This window comes from Anabrus simplex, chromosome 1 (assembly GCF_040414725.1).
Source record: "Anabrus simplex isolate iqAnaSimp1 chromosome 1, ASM4041472v1, whole genome shotgun sequence".
Classification (NCBI taxonomy): Eukaryota; Metazoa; Arthropoda; class Insecta; order Orthoptera; family Tettigoniidae; genus Anabrus; species Anabrus simplex.
In genome coordinates, this window is record NC_090265.1 from 256913182 (window position 1) to 256937610 (window position 24429).

Genomic DNA, 24429 nt, shown 5'->3' on the forward strand with positions numbered 1-24429 from the left:
CACGTCAGAAGAAAGTCATGTAGGACGTCTCGACTCCGTGAGTATGAAGCCTGATACCTGACACTAGTCCCCTCACAGTGACACGTTTATGAGGAATTTCTTCTTATGACAAGTACCGTCGTATTGAGCGCCTCTCTTTCGGAACCTTTACTCCTTCCTTCCAACAATTACGGGCGGGAGCAGGTTTATGGCTCTTTATATACCATCGGTCTTGCTCCACGGCTAAACGGTTAGCGTGTTGGCCTGTGCTCCAGGGGGTCCCGGGTTCGATTCGTGGCCGGGTCGGGAATTTTAACCTTCACTGGTTTATCCTGAATACTCGGGGGCTGGGTGTCTGTGCCGCCTTAAGCATTAGAATTCATCATAGGCAGGGCCCCATTCTCATAGACGCGCAGATCTTCTATACGGCGTCAACTCGAAAGACCTGCATCAGGCCTTTTCGGAGGCGACTTGCAGTTATTATACCATTCTTCCATACCAATGTCAAGAGTCGCCTCACCACAAACAAACATAAAACTGACTTGTCGAGATTTCTGGAGTATATCTGAGCGAAAATCAATAAACATCATTATCTAGAATTGATCAGCAAAATTATCCTCACTGCCATACATTTAATGTCCGCCAAGATACTAACTTCGCGAATATCCATATATGGATATTTGCATCCGCGTAGAGCAATGTCGCCAACAAGTGTTGTAATCTTCAAGCGCAACATCAACAACTTATCAATCAACACAGCGTATAAGGAGGTTTCAAGTGTTCAATGTCAGACGAATGTCTGTCCTCCAAACATACTACTTGAAGTTGATGTTGCGAGATAAGGTACCGGTGGGCCTACTTGCCGCTACCGAACGACACCTTATCTGCTTGATTACGGCAGTGAAGTACCAGGTGATGTCAATATTTTCAAGAGCTCAATCAAAATCTATTTCTGATGAAATATAGCTTAATGTTCATACTGTAATGCAGTGTCTTTTAGTTTCGGCTAGAGTAATTTAGTGACTTTTGCAGATTTGTCTCCTGCTGATCTTCAAATTTGACAGTGTAATAGTGACTAACGTATGAACAATGATCACAATGGTGAGGCGTTTGAGTATTTTGCATCTTTTTTCTTTGAAGATCGCATATATGACCATGTGAAACAGAACTACTTTGGTTAGAAAAATGCTTCACCAGCTTTAACGGAGCTGTATCACTCAGAACATTAACACATCAATCAATCAATCAATCAAACAATCAAACAATCAATCAATCAATCAATCAATCAATCAATCAATCAATCAATCAATCAATCAATCAATCACCTGAATTTTTATTCGTCTACTAATGTCATTCCACGCCATCTCCCCAATGCCAGCTCGGAAATACCACTTAGTCGAGCAGCTCTTCTCCTTTCTCCCAAGTCTTCCCAGCCCATAAATTACAACAATTTTGGAACACTACTCTTTTGTCGGAAATTACCCAGAACAAATCGAGCTGCTTTAATTTGAATTTTTTCCAGTTCTTAAATCAAGTAATCCTGGTGAGGGTCTCATACACTGGAACCATACTCTATTTGGGGTCTTACCAGAAACCTATGCCCTCTCCCTTACATCCTTATTACAACCCCTAAATACCCTGATAACCACATGCAGAGATTTGTACCCTTTACTTACAATTCCATTTATGTGTTTACCCCAATGAAGATCCTTCCTTATATTAACACCTAAATACTTACAGAGATCTCCATTAGTAACTTACAACCCATCAATGCAGTGATTAAAATTGAGAGGACTTTTCCTATTTGTGAAATTCACAACTTCACTTTTAAAGCCGTTTTACATCACATCATATTATTGCCTACTGTCCACCTCACAACAGTCTCGAGGTCTCTTCGCAATTGCTCACAATATTTTAACTTCTTTATTACTCTATACAGAATAAAATCATCTGCAAAAAACCTTATCTCTGATTATAGTTCCTTACTCATATCATTTTTATATACCTAGTGAGTAAGCCGCGACTGATGTTATGGTTTTCCGTGGTTTCCCATTTTCACACCACGTAAAATGCTGGGGCTGTACCTTAATTAAGGCCACGACCACTTCGTTCCAACTCCTAGGACCTTCCTATCCCATCGTCGCCGTAAGACCTATCTGTGTCGGTGCGACGTAAAGCCACAACCGCCTGACATTTTATGCTGTTAGGCATTCCACCGATCATCACTGTTGTTATGGTCTATTCCCCTTTGCCGTCGACCAAGGAACAGCCGCCTTTAATCAGTCACTGCACAGTTTCCTTTGCAAAAACATGTACCGTATGCGACAGGCATTTACAAAATGCATTAAAATGTCATACGGTTAGGTAAAAAGTACGTGCACCGAGCTCGATAGCTGCAGTCGCTTAAGTGCGGCCAGTATCCAGTATTCGGGGGATAGTAGGTTCGAACCCCACTGACGGCAGCCACTGAAAATAGTTTTCAGTGGTTTCCCATTTTCACACGAGGCAAATGCTGGGGCTGTACCTTAATTAAGGCCAAGGCCGCTTCCTTCCCACTCCTAGTCCTTCCCTGTCCCATCGTCGCCATAAGACCTATCTGTGTCGGTGAGACGTAAAGCAACTAGCAAAAAAAAAGTACGTGCCAATTATGAGCTTTCATTAGGATATGAAATGAACGCTATAAGCGATGGCATTCTTTCTTTCTTTCTTTCTTTCTTTCTTTCTTTCTTTCTTTCTTTCTTTCTTAATCTGCTTACCCTCCAGGGTTTGCTTTCCCTCGGACTCAGCGGGTGGTCCCACCTCTACCGTCTCAAGGGCAGTGTCCTGGAGCGTCAGACATTGGGTCGGGGGATACAATTGGGGATTATGACCAGTACCTCGCCCAGGCCGCCTCACCTGCTGTGCTGAACAGGGGCTTTGATGGCGGGTGGGAAGATTGGAAGGGATAGACAAGGAAGAGGGAAGGAAGCGGCCGTTGCGTATCTGTGTTAAGTACCATCCCAGCATTTGCCTGGAGAAGAAGTGGAAAACCACGGAAAACCACTTCCAGGATGGCTGAGGTGGGAATCGAACCCACCTCTACACAGTTAACCTCCCGAGGCTGAGTGGACCCCGTTCCAGCCCTCGTACCACTTTTCAAATTTCGTGGCAGAGCCGGGAATCGACCCCGGGCCTCCGGATGTGGTAGCTAATCACAATAACCACTACACCACAGAGGCGGACTATTGATTGCTCGATTGATCGATTTATTTATTTATTTATTTATTTATTTATTCATTTATTTATTTATTTATTTATTTATTTATTTATTTATTTATTTATTTATTTTGGACTGTTCTAGGCCATTAGAGCTGCATACGTGGATGTTTTATAAGCAGGGCTGGACGAGGATAGAATGGTTGGGGGTTTAAATCCGGTTGACTGAGCAACAGCCTGCTAGTGCACTAAGTGTTCGAATAGATGGCCTTCTGCAGTAATGCACGTTTCAGCATGCCGTTGAACTGCCATTGTAGGTGTTGCAGATTCACATGCTTCCATAACAAGGTTTCGAAGACATTCAGGATTTTCCGGCTGCTGAGCGTACACTACATCCTTCAAATTCCCCATAGAAATAAGCCCAGTGGCGTCAAATCGGGCAATCTAGCCGTTCAGGTGACAGGTCCTCCCCTTCCTATCCATCGACCGGGATGTGTAACATTCAGGTAGTTGCGAACATCTGCTGACATGTGAGGGGGAGCTCCGTCGTGTTGATACCACATGGTTAAACACTCACCCACGGGCACATCCTCTGGCAACAATGGTCGTTGGTCTTGAACGAACTGTAGGTACCGGGCTCCTGTCAAATGATTCTCAAAGAAATATGGTCCAATTTGGTAATCACCCAGTATACCACACCATACATTTACTCCCCAACCTGTCTGAAATGCTGCCTGCCTTACCCAGTGGGGATTTTCAACACTCCAGTAGTGCATATTATGACGATTCGCAGAGCCATTATTATGAAATCGCGCCTCGTCCGAACATAAAATGTGAGATACAAACGCTGGACCATTTGCTACTAGCGTCAGTATCCATGCACAGTAATCAACACGAGTTTGGAGTTCTCGATGTAGTTGCAGGTGATACGGACTGGCTGATGTTGGCCTGTTGTGCTCCTGCCCGGGTACTCGTGCGAGGATTCTCTCGGAAAGTGTCCAAAACCATCTCAGCAGTTTCACCGGACGTAACTGGTGCCTCTCGAACAGGACCTGTTCGGGAAAGTGACGAAGTTATACGCAAACGTCGCTCCACCCTCCTAAACGTATTTACGTTTGGTTCTTGTCTGTGTGGAAATCTTCTCTGGTACATTCGCTGTGCTTCTTGTACGTTCTGTCTTGCTTCACCGTAGATGAGGAGCATGTCAACATACTCATCTGCTAAATACATATCGAAGAAATGACCAGGACTGCTAGGCTACACCAAGTGTCAGGCCACTACACATTCAACATGCATGCTATTGGTCGAATGTGGCATAAAGGCCTCTTATTTGATCCTCGTTTAAAATGTGAAAAAAGTATTTATCGCTCGTGGGAATCGAACCCACCTACCAACGCAACATGCGTCAATACGTCTGTGGTTAGTCTACTACACCACGGTGACTGTTTGTTCCAATTTATCGGGAAGCTTACTTGGTGTAAAACTACGTCGCGCTTCACAAGTTCACACACGTTTTCTATCAGTATGCCATCGCTTTTAGCGATAATTTCATAACCAATCGAAAGCTTATAATTGGCACATACATTTTACAACAGTTTTATGTATTGCGTAAATACATGTCGCGTACGTGTTTTTGCAAAAGTCGTGCAGGGATGACGCGCTAAGTACTTTAAAGACGACTGTAGCTTGGTATTCGGCAAAGGAAAATCGACCATCACCCCAATGACGTTCGTTGGGATGCCTAAAAGCAGAAACGTCAGGCGCGGTTGACTCACCCGGTATACCAGGCGGCTCGCGAGCACCGTACTTCCTACTTATAAATGCCCCGCATGCAGTAGTGATGCATGTGATGCCTAATCACTTGTTTTCGAAGGAGCGACAACGTGCTGTATTTCGGATGTTGCGAGACAAATATCAGTCATTTACTGCACACGTGAATTTGTAAATACGCCAAAGATGGAGAGAAGAAAAAGTCTTATTACCAATAAACGTGCAGACATTCCACTCTATAAAAGAGTTGTTAGTAGAAATAAAAACAAATACATGTTATTATAGCTTCAGAGCTCAGAAAATTAAAATGTCACATATGGATCTACCAGAACGTTTCCTTCTAAAACTACTCGTATTCGATATGCTCAAAAACATGTCCCTGATGGCGCAGGCAGTGCTGAACACGTTGATATTGATACCGTATCAAGATAACCTGTACTGTCACGTGACTGTTGATATCGTTATCACAGACATGGACATGTCTCAGCATTTCAAGAGTCACTGCAGCAAAGGCCTCAGAAATTCGTGGTTGTAATTATTTTTCAGCATTTTCTGGCTCAGTTTAGTACACTTTCCATTTGATATATCTCCACAGAAAAAAGTCCACTGAGTTGGGGGCGGGGGAGCGGGTGAGGTCAGACGATCGTGGTAGCTATTATCAGGATCCACCATGACCTTACACCGTTGAGGATATTGTGCATCATGATGTTCCCTAATGGCTCGAAGGTTTTTACAATTTGCTTTACGCCGCACCGACACAGATAGTTCTTACGGTGACGATGGGATAGGAAAGGGCTAGGAGTGGGAAGGAAACGGCCGTGGCCTTAATTAAGGTACAACCCCAGCATTTGCCGGTGTAAAAATGGGAAACCACGGAAAACCATCTTCAGGGCTGCCGACAGTAGGGTTCGAACCCACTGTCTACCGGATGCAATCTCACAGCTTAGCGCCCCTAACCGCACGGCCATCTCGCCCGGTCCGGTTCAAAAGTATTGAGGTGGTGCACCATCATGCTGGAACCAATATTGCAGTATTAGCTGCAGTGGAAGATCTTCTAGAATATTTTCTAGAGACAAGTCGGTCTCTAAGAATTTCAAGTAACGCTTGCCGGTGACACAACGGGCTATAAAAACAAGCCCAGAATACCGCACCACACACTAATCTTAATCCCTCACTGGTGTTGCATATGATGTGTTCGAACCCAGTTGGTGTTTGCCGGAGCCCAATAATGGAGAATATGAGTGTCGATCATTGAATCATTCAAAAAGTAACATTTATCGCTCCACAGGATATTCCTGATAAAATGTGGATCTTGCTGTAATGCCGTTGCCATTCTTCGTCCACGTGGGCGATCAAACTCATCTCCATAGAGTTGCTGATGTACGTGCGCCTTATATGGGTGCCATTTTCTCTCCTTCAAGAACATTTGTATTGACGTTTGGGATTCATGGCCCTTTTTTCTCGGTGCGCGCAATGAGACCTCTGCTCTCCGAGCTGGCGCGACGCCATTCGTGTCCCGAACTGGGTGAAAAATATTCATTATGACACTATATGTCGCAGAATGTCGCAGAAAACGGCATATATTATTAAGTGGACCTCATGACATGCCTCTGGTCGTATTTGAGCACCTTCAAATACCACCGGACTGAGCCAGGATCGAACCTGCCAAGTTGGGGTTAGATGGCCAGCGCCTTAACCGTCTGAGCCACTCAGCCCGGCAACTCATGTTTTTAAATAAGCTTGTTACATTTTGCAAACTTCGTTTTATGGCTTAACGATTACACTTAACCTTTCTTTTTCCCTGCATGTTTGCATGTTTTGGCACTTTTAGGAGAAAATTCATCCAGAATGCATATTTTGAAGGTTTTGGATATAATAGCGAATATCTGAACTTTTAATATTGGATAATATGACTTTTCTTCTGACTTTGGCGCATATATAATGTTAACGTATATGATAGTCCCTTTTGTGAACGTTAGTGTGCAGAATTTGGGACCATTTTTCCATGTTATTCAGTATATCTATTATTGAGGGACGGAGAGAATGTATTCCTGACATCCTATGTTACAACCAAAGTTAGTACATACGGTAGAGGTCCTATAATATAATTATCCAAGCACTTTCTTATCTGTTGCTTGAGTAAACATTGAACGTAAGCCGGAAGTTCCCACGTCGATCTCTGTAATTCTTCGGGGTATGTGCTATTGCTATAAATTGAACCTTAAATTATGCATTACTCACTGACGGCTCATTCGTTGCTGTACGTTTGACGAACAAAACAAAACTTGTAGACCATCGCAGTTCTGTGACGCCGCGCTAATGAGATAGCAGCTTACAAACCTTGGTTTTGCACTGAACCCTCTTCTGTTGTTATCCTGGAATTTCCTACCCGGCACTCTCACTCGTTATCGCAGCAGGCAATCGTTACCAGTTATTGAGGACGTTCAAAAGTATCTGAATCATCGCATGCAGAAGTAGCTGCGGCAGCTAAAGATAGTTCGAACAAAGTGATCCGTTCATATCCTGACTTTGAATTCGTCAAGCTTGTATAAGATGCATTGTGGTGAAAATGCAAAAGACGTACGATTTCAGCTCACTTTGTCCCAAATGTCTTCACTTAAGTGTGCACCTGTCACTTCTTGTGACGTAGAACGATCATTTTCTGTACTATTTAATATGCTACAGATAAACGAATGAGCTTAAATCAAGACAATTTGGAGAATTTACGGTAGTTTTATAATCTTGAACGGTCACCGAATAAATCACTCACAAAATTAGCACAACAAGTAGGGGTTTCGGTTTCTTCTGCACACAGAGCTACAAAGCTGTTACACATAAGATCGCACAGGTTTACACGGGCCCATTGTTTAAAACCTGCTGATCACTTGTGTAAAAACGAGCTTGAGTTTACATAGAAATCCTAGCCCTGCTTATCACAATATCATATGTAACATGAATGAACAGAATAAACGGTAACATCCAAGGGCGTAGCCCGGAGGGGGTGGGTACTGGAGCCTAGAATCCATTCCTCCCCATGGAATTTTTACAAAGGAAACTAAACAGAAATTGACAATTAAAAAGTGAAAGTCGACTCAATGGGTTGGCTCTTTTGAACATTCACAGAGACATACTCCTAAAACAAACAGATCTCTTGAAGCTATTTTCTAAGAAGCCTCGAAAGTTGGATTTTAGATTGTAATCTGAACATACCATTCACTGTACAACTGTTCAGCTTGATCACATTTTCTTGTTCTGTATATTAATGTAAGATTTTGTAGCGTATCTGTACTGTAATCTGAATATCAACACAATTCACTTGTATATGTACCGGTACGTGTCTTTATACTGATACTCACGCATTTATTTATTTATTTATCCCTGTCCGAAATCACTACAATATATTTACAACTACTCTATTTACACTTTGTTTTTCCAGTATTCAACTGTTGTTGAGATGGCACATTCATTGGCTTCCACTAAATTCTTCATACTACATGGTTTAGGCAGATTTCTACAAATGAGAAAGTGTCCATGATCTTGCTTTTTACCACACTCACACCAGTCTAGCTTGAGCAAGCGGTGAGTGCGGACGTGTTGTGAAGTGCGTGCCGTGAATTATGGTGGGAGTGGAACAGTACCGGGCCGTGATTGGGAGTTGGCAGTGGAAGCAAGGAAAGAATTCCAACAATGGTTTGGAGAAAAAAGAAGAGCTGGGAAAGATGGGTGAGATGGTACTGGTAGCAGTAGTGATAGCTGTGCTTCTGGTCATTAGGGGGGGATATACCACGGCCCGAATACCAGTGGCAACTTCAGCTGGGATGATTTGGTGGCAATCAAGAAGATAGTGAGGAAAATCATACTAGAAACCTGTCCTTGGGACCAGATGAAAGAGATTAAGGATATGATAAAAGAGCAATAAAAGGAGATAGGGAATATAAAGAATTGGATAGAAACACAGAAGAATCGATTAACAGAACGTGTAGTAATGAGAAAGAAGTAGAGCTGTTAAGAGGGAAAGTAAAATGTCTAAAAGAGGAGGTGTTGAAGATGAAGAAGGAAGCAAAAGTGTGCAATCAGGAGAGGATGAAGAAATCCATATTTGTATATGGCGTTCAAGAAGATGAGAAGGATGGGAAGGTGGACATAATTTGTAAGGTGGTGGAGGTCATACAGAACAAGATGAAAATAAATTTTAGTGACGTGGATATAGACGATGTGGAAAGAGTGGGTAAAGCCGAAGGACGCAGACCAATTAGAGTAAAGTTATTGTCTACTTTAATGACAGAAATAGTGTTAAGAAACACCAATTTACAAGGACAGAAATTCTGGGTAAAGGAAGATATGGGTAAAGAAGGAAGTGAAAATTTGAAAACTCTGAAGAGGCAACTTTGGAGGGCGAGACAACAAGGGCTTAAAGCACACATAAGGGGGCAGCGGCTAGTGGTGTTTTAAGGGTGGCGCTTGCATGTGGTCTGGTTTTCCGCCCACGTGAGCGTCCACGTAGTAGACTTAGTTTATTTTTATTTTGCGTCCACATGGTAGATTTAGTGCATATCTTTTTCTCTTTGTAACGGGAACATGTATTTGGCTGAAAGCCTGTAATGTTATTCAATAAATAAATAAATATCCATATTCATCACCACACTCACACAAATCTTGATGATTGTGTCCCCACCTTTTCAGGTTGGTTTTACATAGTGTCACTCCAGATCTTAATCTGTTAAGCGTCTTCCAATGTCCATATTGAAGATGATGTCCTGCAGCTGGCTACTCTTTCACTTCCCATAATCCTACAGACGACATCTTTCTCCAAAGTTCCTTTCACCAAGATTCAGATTCGGCTGATGGGATTGACGTTGTTGTTTGTAGGAAGCTCTTCCTTCATTTCAACGTTGATGGGTGGGCATGAAGTCCAAATATTGGATGTCTTGGATCTGTTTGTTGCTTCTTTTTCTTCTTCTCAATCTCAACTGCAACTTGTCTCCTAACATCTGGACGTACTACTCCCATAAGTGGAAATATCTTGTTAACAGGAGTTGGTCGTAAGCAGCCTGTAACAATGCGATCTGTCTCGTGGAGGTCAACATCAACTTGGTTTGCACGAGCGGAAATACTCCAGACTGGGGCAGCATACTCTGCAGCTGAGAAACACAAGGCAAGGGCAGATGTACGGACGACATTAGGCTGTGTTCCTCACACACCCACAAGCACCTTCCTTATGATCTATCATCATTTTGTAACTATAACCATAGGCGTAATTTGGGGGTGGCAAGGAGTGGCAGTTGTCACCCGAATATTTTGAAGGAAAACAAATCTTTGTAATATTACAGACTTAGAAGAAATATATATTTTACAAGTATGTTTTTTGTTACTGTTTACTTTAGCTCAATGGAACAAAATGATTGTTACAAAATTATATAAGTTAGGCTACCTACATAATGTTGATAGAAATAACTTATAATATTGGTCAATTTTACATTCCCCCATCATTTTAATTAAAATGTCACTAATAAGTTCCGAAAACTTGTTGATGGGTGGGTACAGAACGCCATGGACTGCGGGCTATGGCTGTACACGACTGTCTTGATGATCAGAGGTTCAGAGGTTCAGAGGGGAAGGATAATGCAGTGGAAACAGGCAGCTAATATTTTGCATGTGGCGACCTCATAGCACATTGTGCAAACAAATTTTCAAGAAAGGTTTAATCATGAAGGGTATCTCACTTTCCTTGTAAGTAAAATGTACTTACATTCAGTGTAAGTCAAGGTGGGATTTCCTTTTATACAGTTACAGGACATCCTAGTAAAATTTCTAATGGGAGATGGTGGGTTCAAACCCCATTGTTGGCAGCCCTGAAGATAGCTTTCCTTGGTTTCCCACTTTAACACCGGGCAAATGCTGGGGATGTACCTTAATCAGTGCCATAGCTGCTTCCTTCCCATTCCTTCCCGTTTCATATCCTATCGTTCCCATGATGTGACCGTTCACAACTTCACCTATAGTACGTCATGATACCCAGGAGATGAAATATGCCGTTTTTCGCGTCATTCTACGATAAAAACTGCCCAAGTTTAGAATTTTTCCACCCGGTCCGGGATGCGATTTGCAGTATACTGAGTCGCGCGACTCAACTCTAGTTGCTGGTAATTAGCAGCAAGGCGGTCCAAGAGCGCTTGTACTCAAAGTTTTCTCACTCCAACCACGAGCAAGACAGGAAGATACGCGTTATCACGTGACAGAGAATCTAGGTCACTAGCCGACCCCATGGAGTATATCCAACGTGAGAACAAACATTATACACAATTTCCCTCATTCATTCACCACTGCCAACTCATCGAGTTCAATTGTTTTATCCCTGTTAATTTTTATAGATCGCAAGATATTCAACGGATAATCACGTGTAAACATTCATTCTAATCAGGGAATTTCACGCGTCATTATGAGACCGAGAAGTGCTCTACGTAATTGACAGAATGGTTACTACCCCGTAACAAGGGCTCGTTTTAATGGTTACCAGATGTTGGACCCCAACCGTGGCAGCGAGTTCAAGGATTCCCCTAGTGTTCGTAATCATTCACCGACAGAGACAAAAGGACGCTTTTAAGATTGCTTGAGAATCTACGAAGCTATTTTAATAACATTCATTCAGTGAAAATGGGAATACAGGAGCTAAAATTTGATATCCTGTTCGCCACTCTACGTTGCGTATTACCGGAGGACATTTTCAGAAGGGGTTGCATTTTCCCCCACTCTCAGCATCCGGGCATCTCGCCTATATAGGAAGAAGCTGAGAGGCAGACACCACCAGTGCATTTTCAGTTCAACGTCAGTTCGTTACTAGTTCGTCGTGATTTGTGAGTGAGTCCTTTATGAAGAAATCATTTGTAATGTAGGCAGTGTAATGCAGTGATCTATTAAAGTCTGTGAATATATGTGGAAATAACCACAATCTAACCAAGCCGTTTGCGCGCACAGTGTGCCGCTAACAAATGTAGCTAGTAGGAACGGCACGAAACCGAAATGATCGCTGTCCGTGTGTCGAAGAGGTCGTCCATCGAGCCTCATATTTGCCTAAAGTAATGCAGCCAAATTAACATAAATAGGCACGTATTTAGCGAAGTGTGTGGAGCGAGTTTGCTCGATATAAATATGAATTACAAGGAATTGAATGAAAGGCTCATTATCGGTATGGTTTAGGGCAGTGTCACGTTAAATCAATTTCTAACGCAGTAGAGAGCTCGACTTACGACTAAGTGCAATAGAATATGCCTGAACTATCGTCGTGAAATGCGAGAGTGCTAACGCGTTAGTGGCCTAACCAATGACGTTTCCTAAGTGACCCAGTGGAATTTCAGGGCCTAGAGTAGCTGACTATAAAGATGATAGGTAGATGAGAGGTGAATAATGTTGGGCTTCAGTGACATTACCGACATTGAGTTGGAATGCTTGTGCCATTGAGCAGATCCAACCAGGTATTTAATCTGTAATGTGTAATATAAACTAACGCATTCACATGATATAACTTCCCCTCATTTACATAAGGAGTCTACAAGAACGTCGGAGCAAACGAGACATCTAGCTGTCTGCCGGAATTTTGCCTAGTGTAGCAGAGACCGTCTGGAACGTCACACGAGTTGAAGCCATCATGTTTGTGACTTGCCATTTGATCACACAAGTACTTCACATCGTTGAAGACGTCTTGATGTCCGAGTAATTCATGGGCGTGCCCTCCTGTAATGCTGTGAACGTGGTATCCTGAAGGCTAAGTACATTTCCAAAATATTAAGTAACTTTGAAAGTCTTATTGTAAATATAGATTAAATTTGCATGCAGACGTAACGTAGATCGCCAATATGCCATTTCAGAGGGATAATAATAATTTCATTTTTATTTATGGGTTTTATGAAACACCTTCATCATGGTTGGGATAATCATATTTTACTTCCATTTTTATATAAGGGTTTCGTAATGCATGACGTAATTTTAAGGTCCTTAGATTAATTAAGGGTGAAGTGCTGTCAAGTAAAGTGGGCTTAAATATTCTGTAAAAATGACTCCAGTTATCTTCTTCTCTATAGCAAATATGAGTCATCAAAGATCTATCAGTAATTGATTTTCTTTTTTTTGCATTTCACAAGCTCCTAGGGAGTCCTCCTAACTGGTAATTAAGGCTGCTGTGAAACAACGGATGGAGACATGGGGTATATATCGTCGTATTATTTAACTCGTGAATGTGTGAGGTAATTTGGTCCCGTGTGGCAGGGTTTCATCATTGAATAGCTTTGTAGTCGAGGTACCAAGAGGTGAAATGTAATGGCTAAGCGGGCTGTAACCTTAAGGTATATTGTGAAGTAAGGATGTGAAGTTCCCCTGGAATCTGTTATTAATAAGTGCAAAGTGGATGCCGCGCTATGAATATGTTGATTATGGCCGGATATAGAGCCGATATCAAATGTGATGCCATTGTGGCCAGGAAGAAAAGGAGCGAGGTCATTTGCCGTGAAGCTATTGTATGAAAAGACCCAGTGCCCCACTCTTTGGAAGTGTGTCGTGGGTGGCTAACAGCTGGGTAATTTATGAGCCCGTCTATAGGGACGAACGAAAGTGTTTTCTCCACTGAAAGGCTACAACATACAAGTAGCTGTTTCATTCCTCTCGGCACAACGATTACGTGCATCAATTTGAATATGGTCAACGTCGCATAAATTTCGATGTGCATTAAAGGAAGGATCCCTCCAATTTATTTCTTAATTATTTACAGCGTGTAGGGAGTTCCAAGTTATATATACCCCGTCTCAGAAGATCCTGGGTTCATTCCAGGAGACAGTGAAAGCTTACTGTTACCAACAGCGGGTGGCTTGTGCATTCTGTGCCTCATCGTGTGTGTTTGGAGTGTATTTCCCCTTGTCTATCTCTTACAGGAAGTGCTATGATACTCTGTTTATGATGTTTGGTATTGAAGTCGCTTTATGCTTGTCCCTAGGTAGCAACGTTTTGTAAATAATGTCCTGTTATATGTACTGATAAAATCCTAATGAAATGAGCGTGTTTATTAGATTAGATGGAAATTTACACGATGGTCACTCAGAAGTATGGCAGACCTGAGAAAAAATTATGGAGTTGCGAAACTTCAGGGGAGCAATAAAATGGCCTTCCCATTGTTGAGGATAAAATGACTGGACTGGGTTCTTCAAATTCTTCTGGTCAGAGGTTCATGCCGAAGGCAATGCATTTGTAGCAGGCCTTGGTACTTTAGGGAATTCATCCCATGTAAACAGAATCGATATCGTGGACAAGAGTGGAAACCTCATCCCATTACTCTTATTTTCTCAAAATGAACAGTGCAATGTTGTCACTTCGAGACGGGGAATTGTCTGCTAGAGCATCTTCAGAATCTCGAGACTGAAAACATCCACTGTTTATTAAGTGCACCATATTTCTGGCACACGTAAAGTACCGAGCCCATTTAGGTTGCGGATTTAGGTAATATTTATTTTAATAAAAGGCTACATAAATTTATTTGAAAAAAATATGTCGGTATAATGCTTATGAATTACGTAGGAAAATACTAGGGAAACACACGTAATTGTTAGGAGGTGTGGCGCAGCTGTTTTGAAGCTAATTTCGGCATAATACGACTTGGTCATTTTCAAAATTAGCACACCTTCCTAAGTTTAGGAAACTGAATCCTATGAACTGAAATACCAGGAGCAGCTTAATTCAGGGGGGCACAAATTTCTCAAGAATCGAAGTATTATGGATGTGGAAGGTATTATGCAGTTGATGGCCGCCTTACTGGCCGGACAAAAGTGAGAAGCAGGCAGAGCTTTTCAGGGAACAAAGTGCGAAGTTTGATGAGCGTCTTGCAAAATTGGAACAGGCCAATGCGGACAATAGTGAAAGGCAGGCAGAACTTTTAAAGGAACAGTTAAAGGCCGATAGTGAAAGACAGGCAGAACTTTTAAAGGAATAGTTAAAGGCCGATAGTGAAAGGTAGGCAGAACTATTAAATAAACTAGGACAGGCAACCACACAAATTGAAGAACGTATAGACTAGCACAATAGTCGAGTAGGTCAGCTCACTGCACTGTTAGACGGATACGAAGCGTCGTGTAAAGCCCAAGCCGCGGAGCTTAAAGAACACGTTACCTCCCGCATTGATGACGTGACGACACGCATAGATTCCCTTACGTTGAATCTAGAGCAAAGCGGTTGCCGTCTGGATGAGCGTACAGACGAAATAGAAATAAGAATGATAGCTCAGGAAAGCAAAGTGGAAGAAATGGAAGTAAAGGTTAATGCCAGTACGGAAGGCATGATAAACTTACAAGTCAGATTTGAGGGCTTGTCCTTAAGGACTGAAGAAATGGAAGGACATATGGTGCAGGTTCGGGACGGCACAGAGACGAAATGCAAAGAATATTTTGAACAGCACATGGATCGAGCGAAGATTGAATTGAATGTTACCGTGGATGGAAAACAACGGGAAATACAGGGAAAGGTCTAGGAGTTGAAGGAAAAGATTGATAAATTTGAGCTGAAAGCTCATAAAGCTACCATTAATTAGACGTCCACGAGAGACTAATCTTGGAACTCCAAGAAGAAGTAGAGAACCTTAGGTCTCAAGAATCTCGAGGAGACGACTTGTTGAAATCCATCTTGAACAAGTCCGATAAGAAGGACCAGGAACAGTCAGGAATTCACAACGAATCTGACTTGACGGAAAAATCAGACCCAGACCATGAGAACAACCAAACTCGCTTTATATCAGGGCGCAGTTCAACGCCACAGGATCTTGGTTCGATCCCTTTTTACAATCTTATGCGCCTCAGTCACGATGAACCTAAGAAATTCGGGTCAAATGCCCATATGACACCGAAAGGGTTCCTAAATGAGATGGACCAATATTTCTCCGACCACAATGTCCCCGCAGAAAGGCGCCTACGAATACTTGAAAAATACCTCGCGGATCAGCCGCTGATATGGTTTAAGGCGTTTAAATACCGCTTTGACGGATATGAGGAATTCCGGCGTAGGATTCTAGAGATGTACAGGGGCATCCAAACTCAGCAAGGGTTACGCCTAGAGCTGTACTCACGGCGATACTCAGCAACGGGACAAACGAGGTTTTGCGAGTACTTCGTTCATCAGCTTCTTCGCATGAAAAATTTAGACAGTCCACCGTCTGAGTTAGAGCTGATCTCCGCAGTCGGGAAACAACTTCCACCGGAAGTCCAAAAGATTCTCATTTCAGCCAATCTTAAGACCGCCGTAGAAGCTGAGCACATTTCGCGCCAGCTGGATCAAACGACAAGTGGATGACACGTTAGACAGAGACACCATGAAACGGTGCATACGATAGACGTGAAATCAGAAGGAGGATCGCTGAAACGACGAAGTCAGGGTACGAGTACCGAAGAGAGAAGGGAAACCTACTCAACGAGGGATGGTGATAGGAATCCTCCAAGATGGAGTGAACCAAGTGATAGACACCGTGAACAGTGGAACTCCATGATTTATGACTACCAAAGGCGACCTGAACGGAGAAATAGGTTTACGTATAGTCAGGTCGACCATTGCAGAAGGCCATATGATAGATGGAGAGGAGAAAGGAGATGTTCATGGGATAGACCGAGGAATATGGGCAACCAGATACGAGATCGACAAGCTGAATTGTAGAGGTACGTCGAGCAGCTCCGAAATCAACCGGCAAGTACTGACAAATGGCAAAGGCCTATCCAAGAGATGGCGTCATCTGAAGAAGTTAGAGGAGCTGAGAGTATCGAATTTCAAGCTCAACGGGAGCAAGACAGAGGAAACCGGCTGAACCCCCATGCGTCAGAATACTTCGCAGGGGGCGGAGCTATTAAAAAAAGCAGAACTAGGTAGCGAGGAGATAGTTTCTCCGCACATTAGAAACCATCGAGGCGAGCTAAAAATAGTTATTGTCACGATTGACTCATGGGAAATCCAACACGAAGATTTGTTAGAGGATCCAAGTCCATGTTGTAAAAAGATTATCCGAGAGCTTCCAGTAATGTATATTCGTGTCCAAGAGATACGCGTACGCTGTATAGTAGACACGGGAGCTAGTGTCAGCGTAGTTTCAAGGACGTTTGTGCGTGAAATACAGTCAAAGTTCAAAATTCCTACCTTACCCGTTTCCAAGGTAAAGGTGCGAGGCATCATTCCGGATCGCACGGCAGTATGTGACACGCAGATTTTTTGGATTTACAAATAGGCAACGCCACACCCGCACATCCATTTCTGGTCATGGACCGAATGGAATACAACATTATTCTGGAAGCTGACTTTTTACGTGAATACAAGGCAATCATCGACATGGATCAAAACCATGTTAAGTTCTACATAAACATGATTCAAGAGAACGTGCAACTGAATGATAAACCAGAGATCATGGACGGGGAACGGATATGGACAGCCCACTTGTTCCGAGATGTAGAGGATGACTACCATGAATTCCCGAATTGGGACGAACAGAAGGTTGAGGAAATTAGAAAACAATTCGACGAGATGGTTGCTAATCTGGAGAAAATGGAAGAAGTAGAACCGAAGTTTGAGGATATTGTACAGGTCAAATTAAGCGGGGCGAAGATTGATGACGAGAACAAGTGTAAATTGAAGGAAATATTGGAAACTTATCAGGATGTTTTTGGATCCCAACCAGGGAAGATTCTAAATTTCAAATATAACATGGTTGTAACTAGTTGGGAACCATTTAAGAAAAACCCCTACCCTGTACCAGAGAAGCACTACCCTAAGGTGCGTGAGATCATCAAAGAAATGGAAGACAATGACAGTACTTGTAAGGCTCGAACACCGTTTCTGAATCCATTGGTCATTGTGGCTAAGCCAAACGGATCTCTGAGGGTTTGCTTGGACGTTCGAGGCATTAACGAGAGGCTCGTGCCGGAATACGATCGTGCCCCGAATATCAAAGAGCTCCTAAAGATATTTCAGCATATGCAGTTCTTTTCCAGTGTAGACTTACGAGCATCCTATCATCATGTAGAGTTGTCAGCCGAGTCAAAGGTCTTGACTGGTTTTCTGTTTGACCAGCAGACATACGTTTATATACGTTTCCCATTCGGACTCAAAAACGCTGGATCAGCCCTAATTCGAGCACTTGATCGCAACTTAAGTGATAAAGTGAAGAAAATCACCGTCCAATATGTAGACGATATCTTGATAGCTACGCAAACTTTGGAAGAACACATGGAACATTTGCGCCTCGTTTTGGAAGATTTAGGCCGAAACAATTTCAAAATAAATCTCGAAAAATCCCATTTTTGTTAGCGTAGTATCCTATTCCTAAGGCATGTCATTGTTGCCGAGGGTATCTCTCCAAATCCCGTGAAAATCAAGGCAATCCAGAAATTCCCGAAGCCAACCAGAGTGAAGCACGTTCGGCAATTCTTAGGCTTATGCGGATTCTTTACGGTCCACTGTCCATCATATACCACCACGGTTGCTCCGTTACAAGAGTTGTTAAAGAAAAACAACCGATGGAAGTGGGATACGGCTTGTGAGGAAGCTTTCCGTAAGACTACGGATCTAATGAGTAACAACGTTAAATTAGGATATCCTGATTATAGCCTGAAGTTTATAATACAGACGGATGCGTCCATGATTGGCGTCGGCGCAGTGTTATATCAGGAAAGGAAGGACGCTGAACCACGGATAAATTACTTGGCCTTCATGAGCCGCAAGCTACGCGGACATGAGCAAAATTACACTGTTACTGAATTGGAGATGCTTGCGATCGTTACTGCATTAAATCACTGGCGCAAATACATCTATGGTTTTCCCATTTTGTTACGAACGGTTCATCGAGCTTTGACATTTGTGCTTAAATCAACCATGGCTTCTGAAAGGGTAAATCGTTGTACCTTGTTCGTTCAACAGTTTGATCTGGAGATAGAACATTGCGCGGGCAAAGAGAATATCATTGCGGACGCCCTTAGCAGAAATCCTGATTCCGAGGGTGAATCTATACATAATCTACAGCTAGTTGAGGGAGACCGAGAGACCTTGGATCGACTCGGACAAATTACTGAAGAACAAGGAAGTTGGCCAGAGACTCGTCGAATGATTCAGTATTTGCGAAAACAGTTGCAACCAGGAACGCCAGAATATCAAGACGCTGAGAGACACGCGCAAAACTATAATTACATAAATGGAATTTTATACGAATATGTGGATGATGCCCATACCCGTCTTAGAGTGGTCGTTCCACCCGCTCTCCAGGTTGACTTAATATGGCTGACGCATCACTCCATAGAACACGCTGGTGTAGACAAAGTTATGGCTACGCTTAGAGAGACCTTTACATGGGCGCGAATGAGGAGGATGACTCGTACAGTTTTAATGACTTGTGACATCAGTCAACGCATTAAGCCCAACGCTTACTTACTTAAACAACCACCAATGCCGTTGATTCCTAAGAAGCCCCGTGAACATTTTTCAATGGACTTCTATGGTCCGCTTCCGAAGGCGACCAGGGGGCTCCAGTTCATTTTGGTGTGCATGGACGTTTTCAGTAAATATTTCATGTTTTGTCCAGTCCAGAAAGCGAATACACGTACAGTTGTCAGCCAGATAAGGAATAAGATCATTCCCAAGATGGGTAAACCCGATAAACTCTTCAACGACCACGGATCGCAGTTTACATTAGCCGCATTCCGTAGAGACATGGAGCAGATGGGAATTCAACATCTCATGAGTTCGATCCGCCATCCAGAATCGAACCCGTCTGAAAGGATTATGCGGGAGATCGGCAAATTTTGCAGAATCTATTGCCCAAGGCAGCATTGGGGTTGGGTAGAAGTTGTTCCAATCATCATGGAATGCATAAACTCAACCGTACACGAATCGACAGGACAGATTTCCAGCGTTGATCACTTCAACGAACATCCCGAGAGACCATGGAAAGGTGTCGTGCCATGTTCGGAAGACCCAAGATCATCAGTATAGTTGAGGTTGAGAGATACGTTGGAATCTTTGAAGAAACAGGCAGAAAAGCGGTTACGACGATTGCGACGCAAACGATTCCATAGACCTCTACGTGTGGAAGAAGTCGTATTGGTCAAACGTCCCGCAAAGTCTGATCCACCACGGAAATTTTACCACAAATTTGCAGAGCTGTATATTGGGCCTTATCAAATAATGCAAAATTTAGAGAATAATGCGTACAAGGTACAATCCATGGATGGGACAACTGAGGCTATCTGTAACGCATCAAACCTAAAACTATACCATGTGCCAGGACAATTACCAGAGGAGAATCCAAATGATCCAGATGACCTAGAAGATGAAGGACAACCTGCAGAAGAAGACGAGGACGACGACGGAGTGGACGTCGTGGATGAAGAGGATCCTGAAGAAGAAATGGATGGAGTAAACTACATGGAACTAGAAGATCACCATGGGATGGATGATAATACTGACGAGTCGGGAGCTGAAGATTGTCTAGCATGCACGGAAAGACGAGATATCATGACCCAAGAATACCTGCGTATCCGTATGTCCAGATACGCATTAAGACAAGAAAACTCTATCCTACGATACACTCACATTTAATAATATGAGAAACATGTGATTGGTGAGAAAAATCCCTACACGTGATTTTTCTTATTTTAAGCAGGGGAGGGATGTGACCGTTCACAACGTCACCTATAGTATGTCATGATACCCAGGAGATGAAACATGCCGTTTTCCGCGTCATTCTACAATAAAAACTGCCCAAGTTAGAATTTTTCACCCGCTCCTGGATGCGATTTGCAGTATCCTGAGTCGCGCGACCCAACTCTAGTTGCTGGTAATTAGCAGCAAGGCGGTCCAAGAGCGCTTGTGCACGAAGTTTTCTCACTCCAACTACGAGCAAGGCACAAAGAGACGCGTTATCACGTGACAGAGAATCTAGGTCACTAGCCGACCCCATGGAGTATATCCAACGTGAGAACAAACATTATACCCAATTTCCCTCATTCATTCACCACTGCCAACTCATCGAGTTCAATTGTTTTTTCCCTGTTAATTTTTATAGATCGCAAGATATTCAACGGATAATCACGTGTAAACATTCATTCTAATCAGGGAATTTCACGCGTAATTATGAGACCGAGAAGTGCTCTACGTAACTGAAAGAATGGTTACTACCCCGTCACAAGGGCTCGTTTTAATGGTTACCAGATGTTGGACCCGAACCGTGGCAGCGAGTTCAAGGATTCCCCTAGTGTTAGTCATCATTCACCAACAGCGACAAATGGACGCTTTTAAGATTGCTTGAGAATCTACGAAGCGATTTTAATAACATTCATTCAGTAAAAATGGGAATACAGGAGCTATAATTTGATATCCTGTTCGCCACTCTATGTTGCGTATTACCGGAGCACCTTTTCAGAAGGCGTTGCATTTTTCCACCACTCTCGGCATCCGGGCATCTCGCCTATATAGGGAGAAGCTGAGAGGCAGACACCACCAGTGTTATTTTCAGTTCAACGTCAGTTCGTTACTAGTTCGTCGTGATTTGTGAGTGAGTCCTTTATGAAGAAATCATTTGTAATGTAGGCAGTGTAATGCAGTGATTTATTAAAGTCTGTGAATATATGTGGAAATAGCCACAATCTAAGCAAGCTGTTTGCGCGTACAGTGTGCCGCTAACAAATATAGCTAGTAGGAACGGCACGAAACCGAAATGATCGCTGTCCGTGTGTCGAAGAGTTCGTGCATCGAGCCTCATATATGCCTAAAGTAATGCGTTCAAATTAACATAAATAGGCACGTATTTAGCGAAGTGTGTGGAGTGAGCGTGCTCGATATAAATGCGAATTACAAGGAAAGTGAATGAACGGCTCATCATCAGCCTGGTTAAGGGCAGTGTCACGTTAAATCAATTTCTAACGCAGTAGAGAGCTCGACTTACGACTAAGTGCAATAGAATAAGCCTGAACTATCGTCGTGAAGTGCGAGAGTGCTAACGCATTAGTGGCCTAACCAGTGACGTTTCCTAAGTGACCCAGTGGAATTTCAGGGCCTAGAGTAGCTGACTATAAGGATTATAGGTAGATGAAAGGTGAATAATATCGGGCTTCAGTGACATTACCGACATTGAGTTGGAATGCTTGTGCCATTGAGCAGATCCAACCAGGTATTTAATCTGTAATGTGTAATATAAACTAACGCATTCACATGATATAACTTCCCCTCATATACATAAGGAGTCTACAAGAACGTCGGAGCAAACGAGACATCTAGCTGTCTGCCGGAATTTTGCCTAGTGTAGCAGAGACCGTCTGGAGCGTCGCACGAGTTAAAGCCATCATGTTTGTGACTTGCCAGTTGATCACAAAAGAACTTTTCATCGTTGAAGACGTCTTGATGTCCGAGTAATTCATGGGCGTGCCCTCCTGTAATGCTGTGAACGTGGTATCCTGAAGGCTAAGTACATTTCCTAAATATTAAGTAACTTTGAAAGTCTTATTGTAAATATAGATTAAATTTGCATGCAGGCGTAATGTAGATCGCCAATATGCCATTTCAGAGGGATAATAATGATTTCATTTTTATTTATGGGTTTTATGAAACACCTTCATCATGGTTGGGATAATCATATTTTACTTCCATTTTTATATAAGGGTTTCGTAATGCATGACGTAATTTTAAGGTCCTTAGATTAATTAAGGGTGAAGTGCTGTCAAGTAAAGTGGGCTTAAATATTCTGTAAAAATGACTCCAGTTATCTTCTTCTCTATAGCAAATATGAGTCATCAAAGATCTCTCAGTAATTTGATTTTCTTTTTTTTGCATTTCACAAGCTCCTAGGGAGTCCTCCTAACTGGTAATTAAGGCTGCTGTGAAACAACGGATGGAGACATGGGGTATATATCGTCGTATTATTTAGCTCGTGAATGTGTGAGGTAATTTGGTCCCATGTGGCAGGGTTTCATCATTGAATAGCATTGTAGTCGAGGTACCAAGAGGTGAAATGTAATGGCTAAGCGGGCTGTAACCTTAAGGTATATTGTGAAGTAAGGATGTGAAGTTCCCCTGGAATCTGTTATTAATAAGTGCAAAGTGGATGCCGCGCTATGAATATGTTGATTATGGCCGGATATAGAGCCGATATCAAATGTGATGCCATTGTGGCCAGGAAGAAAAGAAGCGAGGTCATTTGCCGTGAAGCTATTGTATGAAAAGACCCAGTGCCCCGCTCTTTGGAAGTGTGTTGTGGGTGGCTAACAGCTGGGTAATTTATGAGGCCGTCTATAGGGACGAACGAAAGTGTTTTCTCCACTGAAAGGCTACAACATACAAGTAGCTGTTTCATTCCTCTCGGCACAACGATTACGTGCATCAATTTGAATATGGCCAACGTCGCATAAATTTCGATGTGCATTAAAGGAAGGATCCCTCCAATTTATTTCTTAATTATTTACAGCGTGTAGGGAGTTCCAGGTTATATATACCCCGTCTCAGAAGATCCTGGGTTCATTCCAGGAGACAGTGAAAGCTTACTGTTACCAACAGCAGGTGGCTTGTGCATTCTGTGCCTCATCATGTGTGTTTGGAGTGTATTTACCCTTTTCTATTCTGGGAAAAAGTCTTTTGAATCCCAAATAAATATCCGCAAGACAAGACACCCTTTTCTATTCCTTACAGGAAGTGCTATGATACTCTGTTTATGATGTTTGTTATTGAAGTCGCTTTATGCTTGTCCCTAGGTAGCAACGTTGTGTAAATAATGTACTGTTATGTGATAAAAATCCTAATGAAATGAGCGTGTTTATTATATTGCCTCTTCGACAATGCTTAACTTAGGGAAGTGTTGTGTTACGACTTTCAAAGGATTGGGAGTGTACATATTAGAAACATATGCTTATTTCAGTTCATCCGATTTTAGCAGAGTTATATCGTAGCTTGATATAATTTGAATATATTAATTCTCGGCAGGTAAACAAGATTATAGCAGGGTATGTCCATACTGATTAAATATGTGTGTAAAGTGATATGTGTATGTGTAGTGTGAAATAATTCATGAGGAAGCGCCTCGCTTAGTCTGAGATAGTGTAAATTGTTCAAGAGGGAATGCCTCTTAAGTTTGAATAATTGAATGTATAATGAAGTGTAGAGAAAGACTACCGAATATTTAAATGTCAAGATCACCTTAAATATCATATGTAAAGTGCATTGTATGGCATATCCATGTTAATAAGATGTGTTTCACTAGTATAGTAAAATTGTTATACAAGATATTGTTTCTCTTCTCGTTAGTAATGAACTAGTATTCCTCTCATAATTAATATTCCCCTGCTATAAAAATTATTAGAAGATCACCGCCCCATCGTAGGTCCAGTCAGCCTGATAATGCCCACCGACTCAGCTAGCGAATCATTCTAGTAGGGGAGGGTTAGACTTCGACAACCGGGCTGAGTTCGAGGCTCACCGAAGGTTCTCCATTCTAAT